Source organism: Orycteropus afer, unplaced genomic scaffold (genome assembly GCF_000298275.1).
Source record: "Orycteropus afer afer isolate SDZICR_OR568_19922 unplaced genomic scaffold, OryAfe1.0 scaffold00331, whole genome shotgun sequence".
Taxonomy (NCBI): domain Eukaryota; kingdom Metazoa; phylum Chordata; class Mammalia; order Tubulidentata; family Orycteropodidae; genus Orycteropus; species Orycteropus afer.
The window spans coordinates 2,790,027-2,799,910 of record NW_006921918.1 but is presented as its reverse complement, the minus strand read 5'-3'; positions in this window follow the sequence as shown (position 1 = coordinate 2,799,910).

Here is a 9,884-nt window from a genome sequence, read left to right as displayed (position 1 = left end):
TGCACACAGTAAAGTAAACTCTGGCACATAATGTTTATTGGTTTTAATAAATAGCATAAGTATGTTCTCTTTAAGATAAAGTATTCAGATATCATAACAAATCTAATCTTCAAAATAGATTTTGAGTCTGTTTTTTTTTTTTTTTCATTCATTCATTGCTACTGTTGTTGTTAGGTGCCAATGAGTAAACTCTGACTCATAGGGACCCTACGAACAACAGGATGAAACACTGCCTGGTCCTGAGCCAGCCTCACAATACTTGGTGTACCTGAGACCATCCTTGCAGCCACTGTGTCAATCCATCTTGTTGTGGCCTTCTCCTTTCTTACAGACCTTCCACTATGCCAAACATGATATCTTTCTCCAGGGAATGGTCTCTTGTGACAACATGACCAAAGTAGGTCAAACAAATTCTGGCCATTCTCGGTTCCAAGGAGCTTTCTGGCTGCACTTCATCCAGACAGATTTGTTTGTTTTTCTGGCAGTACCTGGTACTTGCAGTTTTAATTGGCAACACCAAAACTCAAAAGCATCAACTCTTCTTCAGTCTTCCTTATTCATTGTCCAACTTTCACATGCATATGAGTCTACTGAAAATACTGTGGCTTGGGTGAAATGCACCTTAGTCTTCAAAGAGACATCTTTCCTCTCCAACACTTTAAAGAGGTCTTTTGCAACAGATTTGCACAGCGCAGTACATAATCTGATTTCTTGACTGCTATTTCCATTGGTGTTGCTTGTGGATACAAGTAATATGAAATCTCTGACAATTTCAATCATTTCTCCATTTATCATGGTGCTGTGTGTTAGTCCAGCTGTGGGGATTTTCATTTTCTTCTTGTGGATGTATTGTCCATACTGTAGACTGTAGACTGTAGTCTTTAGTCTTCATCAGTAAGTGCCTCAAGTCATCTTCACTTTCAGCAAGCAAGGTTGGGTGGTCTGCATATCTTAGGTTGCTAATGAGTTTTCCTCCAATCCTGATGCTACATTCTTTTTCATGTAGTCCAGCTTCTCAGATTATTGGCTCAGCATAGAGATTGAATAAGTATGGTGAAAAGATACATCTCTGACACATACCCTTCCTGATTTTAAAATGTACTGTATCCCCTTGTTCAGTTCAAACAACAGCCCCCTGGTCTATATACAGGTTTCTCATGAGCACAATGAAGTGTTCTGGAATTCCCATTCTTCTCAACGTTATCCATAATTTGTTATGATCCACACAGCCAAATGCTTTTGCATAGTCACTCAATCAAAAGTAAACTTCCCTCTGGTATTTTTGCTCTCTCTCAGCCAAGATCCATCTGAGATCAGCAATTATATCTCTAGTTCCAAGCCCTCTTCTGAATCCATATTGCATTTCTGGAACTTCCCTGTAAATATATTTCTGCAACCATTTTTGAATTAACTTCAGCAAAATTTTACTTGTGTATGATATTAATCATATTCCCTGATAATTTCCAATTCTGTTGGATCACCTTATTTGGAATGGGTACAAATATGGATCTTTTCCAGTCAGTTGGCCAGGTAGCTGCCTTCCAGATTTCGAGGCACAGATGTGTAAGTGCCTCTAATGCAGCATTCATCTGTTGAAACTTCTCAATGGATAGTCCATCAATTCCTGGAGCCTTGTTTTTCTCCAGTTGCTTCAGTGTAGCTTGGACTTGGACTTCTTCCTTCAATACCACTGGTTCTCGAGCACATGCTCCCTCCTGAAATATATGAATATCAAACAATTATTTTTGGCATACTGACTCTCTGTATTCCTTCCATCTTCTTTTGATGTTTACTACATCATTCAGTGTTTTCCCATAGAATCTTTCAATACTATGACTCATGGCTTGAACTTTTTCTTCAGTTCTTTCTGCTTTAGATATGCCAAGATTGTTCTTCCCTTTTGGTTCTCTAACTCCTGGTATTTGTGCATTTCATTGTAATAGTTGACTTGGTCTTCTAGAGCTCCTCTTTGAAATCTTCCTCTTCAATTTGTCATTCTCAGCATAGTAGATCATATGATTGTCTGATTCAAAATGGCCAAATCCAGTCCATTTCAGCTCACTAATGCCTAAGATATCGACCTTTATGGGTTCCATTTCATTTTTGACAACTTTCAATATTCCTAGATTCCATGCTCTGATTATTAATGGATATTTTCAGCTATTTCATCCCGTGTTGAGTAATGCCACATCAGCAAATGGAGGTCCCAAAAGCTTTACTCCATCCATATCATTATGGTCGACTCTACTGTGAGGAGGCAGCTCTTCCCCAGTCATATTTTGAGTGCCTTCCAACCTGAGTGGCTCATCTTCTGGCACTACATCAGACAATGTTTCACAGCCATTCATAATATTTTCCACTAATATATCAGAGAACGTTTCACTGCTATTCATAAGGTTTTCACTGGGCAGTTCTTTGAGAAGTGGATATTCCCTTCTTTCTTCCAAGTCTGTCTTAGTCTGGAAGCTCCACTGAAACCAGTCCACCATAGGTGACCTTGCTGGTATGTGAAATACCAGAGGCATAATCTCCAGTGTCACAGCAACACGCAAGCCACCACATTAAGACAAGCTGACAGACGAGTGGTGGATTCAATCTTTATCTTATTGGAAATGGAATCATTGTTCCCATTCAGTAGATAACAGCAGTAAGGAATAAAGAAATAAAGTTCACAGAGGCAGGAGTCATGCCGAGAGGTGGATGTTATTGTTGGTGGTGCTTGTTAGGTGTCTTCAAGTCAGCTCCAACTCATAGGAACCCTATGTACAGCAAAACAAAACACTGCCTGGTCATTACAATACTGGCTGTATCTGAGCCCTTTGTTGCAGCTATTTGTTAATCCATCTCTTTGAGGGTCTTATCCTTTTTCACAGACTCTCCACTTTACTGAGCCTGATAACCTTCTCCAGGGAATGGTCCCTTCTGACAACATGACTGAAGTAGTTGAGACAAATCTGGGCATTCTCACTTACAATGAGCATTCCAGCTGCACTTGTTCCAGTACAGATTTTTAGTTCTTCTGGCAATCCATGGGACTTTCAGTATTCTTTGCCAATGCCACAACTCAAAAGCATCGACTTTTCTTCAGTTGTCATTCATCATCCAGATTTCACACATATATGAGGTGATTGAAAGTATCATGGCTTGGGTTAGGTGCACTTTAGTCTTCAAAGAGACATCTTTGCTCTTCAGCACTTTAAAGAGGTGTTTTGCAGTAGATTTGTCCATTGCAATATGATGTCTTATTTGAGAGCTGGATAAAGTTTCAGAATTACTCTACATAAAACTCTCTATAAAGTGTGTTAAATACCTTATATGCTGGCTGCATTTTTTATACATTTGTGCTGGTAAAAAACATGATCTGATACTTAACATTTTCTATTTCCTTGAAGAGTATTTCACTCTGAATAGCTTCTTTTGGTAAGAAGCCTACATCGGCAAACAAAAACACCAAATATTTAACATATTTTGTTAATTCCTAATAAGAAGCCATGATAAGAGGATCCAGGATATGTTGGCATGTTCAAATAGTGCTACAAGAGTAAGTACAAGATTTCCTAGAATCTTGTACTTTAATTCAAGGGGGAATAAAATAGAGGACAAGAAAACGTATCCTTTCTAGGAGATCTTTCTAATATATATGTTAAAAAGACCAGAAACCACTAAGATTACCTGTGGAGCTTGTGAGCAACAGAAAGAATTTAACATTTCTGTTGCTTCTTACATTTTGTCTGTTTTTCTTTGCTCTCCTGCTCTCTCTCTCTCTCACTCTCACACACTCATAATTCCTGATCTTAAAATCCAAAGTTTAGCAAAGGTATTTTATTTGTAAAGATCCAAGCATTGCTAAAGTGTTGTTTTCATATTAATATTCAAAGTCACTTTTAAATAAAATAAACATTGAATGCATCTGTTACTTAAATAGGAGTCATCAATGATATAATTACTAATTAGTATTCTGTTCCCTTCCTACGTCCAGCAACATTTTTGTATGCATAGTTGTTGGTAGTTGCTGTGGAGTTGGCTCTATTAGTCACCTTATGTATAACTGAACAAAATGTTGCTGGTCCTGTGCTATCCTCACCATTGCAGGTATGTTTGAACCTGTTGATGCAGCTATTGTGTCAGTCCATTTCACTGAGGTTTTCTCTCATTTTCTTTGACTCTCTGCTTTGGAAATATGATGTCTTTTTCTAATAATTGTTTTTTCCTGATGACAAGTCCAATTAAGCAATATGATGTCTCATCACCCTCAAATTTAAGGAACATTCTGTCCAGGCTTTCTCCAAAATTGATTTTTTCATTCTTCTGGTAAGATATAGTTTATTGGGAAGTCCAGACAACTTCAATATACTAACAAGGAGCCAATACATAGATCAAGAAGCAGTTGTTCAAACAGAACAAGAGAATACTGCATGGAATAAAATTGAAAAAGGTGTGTGTATTTCAGGGTTGTATCCTGTCATTTACTTATTCATTTTGTATGCTAAGCAAATAATCTGAGAAGTTGAACTCTGAGAATTAGCACACATCAATATTGGAAGAAGATTCATTAGCAACCTGAATTTACCAATGACACAAGCTTGCTTGCAAAAAAAAATAGACTATAGCCTTCAGTATGGATTACAGCAGAGCATTAAGAAAGCAAAAATTCTCACACTTGGGCTGATAAACAGTGTCATGACAAATGAAGAAGAAATTGAACTGTCAAGGATTTTATTCTACCTGGATCAACAATCAACACTCAGGGAAACAGCAGAGAAGAAATCAAATGATGTATCACATTGTGCACATTTGCTGCAAAAGACTTCTTCAGACTCTTAAAATGAAAAAGATAAAAATGTATGCTTAGCAAAAGGTAGGAAATTTCTCAACAGCAGGATATCCATACAGCAATAAACGTTTATTGATCATTAAAATGTATTAGTCATAACTCAAAGTATTGGGGATTCAGCAGTTATCAAAACATTCAAAAACTCTTGCTCTCATAGAGTTTATATTCCAAGATTTTAACAGCTATATCCCTATTTCTCCTATCTTTTTCACTATTTTCCTCTTTTTTTGTACCTCCCATTTCTTTTCTTCAATTTTTCCTTCCTTCCTTTTATTTTTTCATATAAAAACCACTCAACTAGTATTTGCCAGACACGATGTAAGACACTTAAGAAACACTACTATTTTAAATAGACTTTTATGTACATATGCTACACCTACAATCTAATTTGCTTTAATTTTATATGTGATACATATTCCACATCTTTCTATCTGGGCCTCTTTTTTTTTAATTTTTTTTTAATTGTGCTCTGGGTGCAAATTTACAAAGGGAACTTGTTTTGCATTCAACAGTTCATGCACATCTGATCTCACGGCCACAATTATAGTCCCCAACCATAAAAACTCTCCTCCCCTCTCTCCCCTGTGACCACCACCTCCCTGTGCCCTTCTTGTCTGTGCATTCCCATCTGTCCAGCTTTCCCTCTATGTGAGTGCTACCACTCTGATGCTTTATAGCTGATTGATTGAAAGGGTGCATCTTCCTAGAGTAGGTGGGGCCATCTACCAGGATTAGGTGTTCTATATGTAGGTCTTTCTACTGTTGGGCTGAGAGCCAATCTATGTAAGTGAGCCCATTTCGAGACCCAAAGAACACCCTGGGGCCACAGTCTCAGGGGCTCCAGTCACTTTCTGACTGGTAATTCTGATCATTTTTGTGTTTTTGAATTTTGTTCCACATTATTCCTTCTACTTATCCAGCATCTCCAGAGTTGATCCCTTTTTGAGCTGTTGGCATTGGTAGCTGAGCACCACCTAGTTCTTCTGGTAGCAGGGTCGTGGAGGCTGAGGTCCTTGTGGTGAATCTTATCCTTGGACTAATTGTTTCCAAATGACTTTGATTTTCTTAATGCTTATTTGCTCCAAACAAGAGGAGACAAATAGTTTCATCTTTGATGGCTTTTAAGACCACAGTCACTACTCATCAAAGTAGGTTGTGGAATAATTTTTTTATGAATTATCTGTGCCAATTGAGCATGATGCTCCCAATAACAGGGTCCCAAGTCCACAGGCCAAATTATTCTCTTTCACAAGATGTTTGGTTGTCTCAAAATTTATTCTAACTCTGTCTTCTGTTGCTTCTGTAATGTATGTGGCTATTTTGTTTTTATAATTGTGATTTGAGTGGAAATTTACAGAGCAAATTCACTTTCCATACAGCAGTTCACATATACTTTGTCTCATGAAATTGACTACAATTTATCGCAATGCAATAGTTCCCCTCCCACTTCCTCCCAATAGTTACCTCATCCCTGTATCCATCCCTCCATGCACTCCTGCCCCCTGAGCTGTCTCCCTGTGCATAAACATCCCTTTTTTCTCCCATGATTGTTCTCTTCAAGGAGTGTATCTACATCAGGTAAGTGTTCAAGTCATATATCTGTCTTTTGTTTGGCTGGAAGCCACAGTTGTGGGTTCAATTCCAGACCTGAAGGGCAGCTAGGGGCCATAGTCTCAGTGGTTCCACCAGGCTCTATCAGACAAGCAAACCCAATCCCTCCTTTTTTTTTTTTTTTTTTTAATGGTTTTGAGTTTTGTTCCACATGCTTCTCCCTCTCTATCAAGGATCTCCAACATCGATCCCCCTCTGAGCAGTTGACAGTGGTAGCCGGCACCATCTAGTTCTTCTGATCTCATAGTCGTATAGGCTGCAGGTCACATGGTGTACCAGTGGTTAGGACTAATTCTTTTCATGAATCTTTGATTTTCTTCATTCTTCTTTGCTCTGGACATGGATAGACCCATTGTTGCAATGAGATGCTGCTTGCAAGCTTTTAAGATGCCAGTGTCTACTTGTCAAAGAAGGAGGTGGAACAATGTTTTGTGTAGTCTGTTATGCCAATTGAGCTGATGTCCCCTGCAACTATTGTCCCGAGACCACAGATTCAACTACTCCCTTCCTCTGGGTAGCTGGCTGTGACCAAGAAATGACTACAATCTTGTCTCTTATCAGCTCTACTATACACCTGGGAGTTCTTACAGAACATACAAATACCCTTGTAGAACAATTGTCTGCCAACCCTATACATGGTGTTGGGTACACTCCCTGCTGCATAGACATACCTAATAGTTCAGCCTGTCTACCCATCTATCCATCCATATACCCATGTTTGCCTTCATTGACAACACAGTACTATATGTGCAAAAGGGTTCATCTTTGTTGTCTGCACCTCCCATGTACCTCTCTATGTCTTCTTCTTTCTCAATGCCACCATGTTGATCACTCACATTTGGTACATTGACCTTCTCTTCACCCAAATCAATACTTATCTCTACCTATCTAACTGTTCCCTCCTCCCCCATCCACTCCCACCCCTGGTAACCGATAAAGAAAATTTCCTTCCATATATAAACCTTTATTTGACTTTTACAAAAATAGATTAATATAATATTTGTCTTTCTGTGATTGACTTATTTCACTCAGCATAATGTCCTCCACATTCATCCATATTATGCAGTGTTTTGCAGATTATACATTATTCTTTACAGTTGCATAATATTCCATTGTGTGTATATACCACATTTTGGTTATCTATTCCTCCGTTGATGGACACCTAGGTTGTTTCCATTTTTTTCTATCATAAATAGTGCTGTGATGAACATGGGTATGCATATGTCTGTTCATGTCATGGTTCTCATTACTTTAGGATATATACCTAGTAATGGAATGGCTGGGTCAAATGGTATTTCTAATTTCAACTTTTTAAGGAATCGCCATACTGCTTTCCACAGTGATTGTACAGTGGTTGTACATTTTACAGTTGCCCCAGCAGAGTATGACAGTCCCAATTTCTCTGCATCCTTGCCAGAATTTGTTATTTTCGTGTTTTTGAACTTTGCTACTAGTGCTGGGGCAAGAAGATACCTCATTGTTGTTTTGATTTGCATCTCTCTAATGGCTAATAATCATGAACATTTCTTCATATGTTTGTTGGCTGCCTGAATATCCTCCTTGGTGAAGTGTCTATTGTGTCTTTGTCCATTTTTTAGTTGGATTATTTACGTTTTTGTTATTGAGGTGATTGAGTTTTCTATAAATTCTGGACATAAGTCCCTTGTCATATATGTCATTGCTAAATATTTTTTTTCCAATTTATAGGTTCTCTTTTGACTCTTCTGGAGAAGTCTTTGAACCCATATAAAAATTTAATTTTTAGAAGGTCTCATTCATTTAGTTTCTCTTCTGCTGTTTGTGCATTTTGGCTTATGCTTGATAGCCTATTTATGCTATATATTAGGACTCCTAAGTTTGCCACTAGTTTTTCCTTGAGGAACTTTATAGTTTTAGGTCTCACATCTAAGTCTTTGATCCATCTGGAGTTAATTTTTCTGTATGGTGTGAGGTACAGATTGTTTCAGTTTTCTGCCAATGGATATCCAGTTTTGCCAGCACCATATATTGAACAAATATTCTTTTTCCCATTTAATGGATTCCAGCCCTTTGTTGAAGATCAGCTGACCATAGGATGATGGAACTATTTCTCCATTCTCAATTCTATTACATTGGTCTATATGTCTGCCATTGTACCAACACCAGGCAGTTTTGACTACTGTGGCTGTATAGTAGATTTTGAGATCTAGCTGTGTGAGACTGCCTACATTGTTGTTCTTTTTCAAAAGAGCTTTCTTTATCTGAGGTTTCTTTTCTTTCCAAATAAAGTTAGTGATTTTTTTTTTCCATATTCTTAAAGAATGTTGATTGGGTCCAGATTAGGATTGCATTGAATGTATAGATTTCTTTGGGTGGAATTGACATTTTCACAATGTTCACTCTTCCTATCCACAAGCATGGTATGTTCTTCCATTTATGAAGATATCTTATGGTTTCTTGAGGTAGACTTTTATAGTTTTTTTTGTACAGGTCTTTTGTATGCCTGGTAATATTTATTCCCAAATATTTTATTTTTTGGTAGCTATTTTAAATGGTATTTGTTTTCTTATTTCTTTTTCAGCCATCTCTTTGCTGGTGTAGAGGAATGCAATGAATTTTTGGATATTGACTTTGTATCCTGCCACGATGCTAAATTTCTCAGTTAGTTCCAGTAGAATTTTGACTTTCTTGGGTTTTCTAGGTATAGGATCATATCATCAGCAAATAGGGATAGTTTGACTTCTTCCTTACCAACATGGATGCCTCTGATTTCCCTTTCTTACCTTATTGCCCTGGCTAGGACTCCCAGTACAATATAGAGTAGAAGTGGTTATAGAAAGCATCCTTGTCTGGTTCCTGTTCACAAGGGGAATGGTTTCAGTCTCTCTCTATTGAAGATAGAACCTGGGACAGGTTCTATTAAAGCCAGGAAACCGGACAGAGGAGCAGTCAGCCCCAGGGACAACTCAGGGATGCCCGAAGCAGCAGGCCAGAAGAGCTGGAGAAAGGGGATTAAAAGCCAGGAAGCCAGAGAGAGGTACAGTCAGCCACAGGGACCCAGGTGGGGGTGATACAAGAGGTCTCCAGTAGCAAGACAAACTTGTCTGTCGGTTTGTCCTACTGTGGTGATATGTAGACATGAGTTTTGAGGCTAAGCCTCTGGTGTTTAAAACCCAGTGAGATGCACCTGGTGCACAGGTAACAGCCCAGCTTATAGATTGAGACAGACTAAGAAGAAGGAAGAGGCCATCCACTTCTCAAAGAATTGGCCAGGCAAAACCTTATGAATAGCAAAGAAATACTGTTTGGTACATTACCACACACCTTTAGGAATAGTCCGTTTAGGGTAAAAGGCTCTCAAAATAGGACTGGGAAAGAGTTGCAACATCTGAGTAAACCGAGCCTTACTCATATGGAAAAGAGAAAGCTTTCAAGACCTTCATTTGCTGGTGTGGCACCA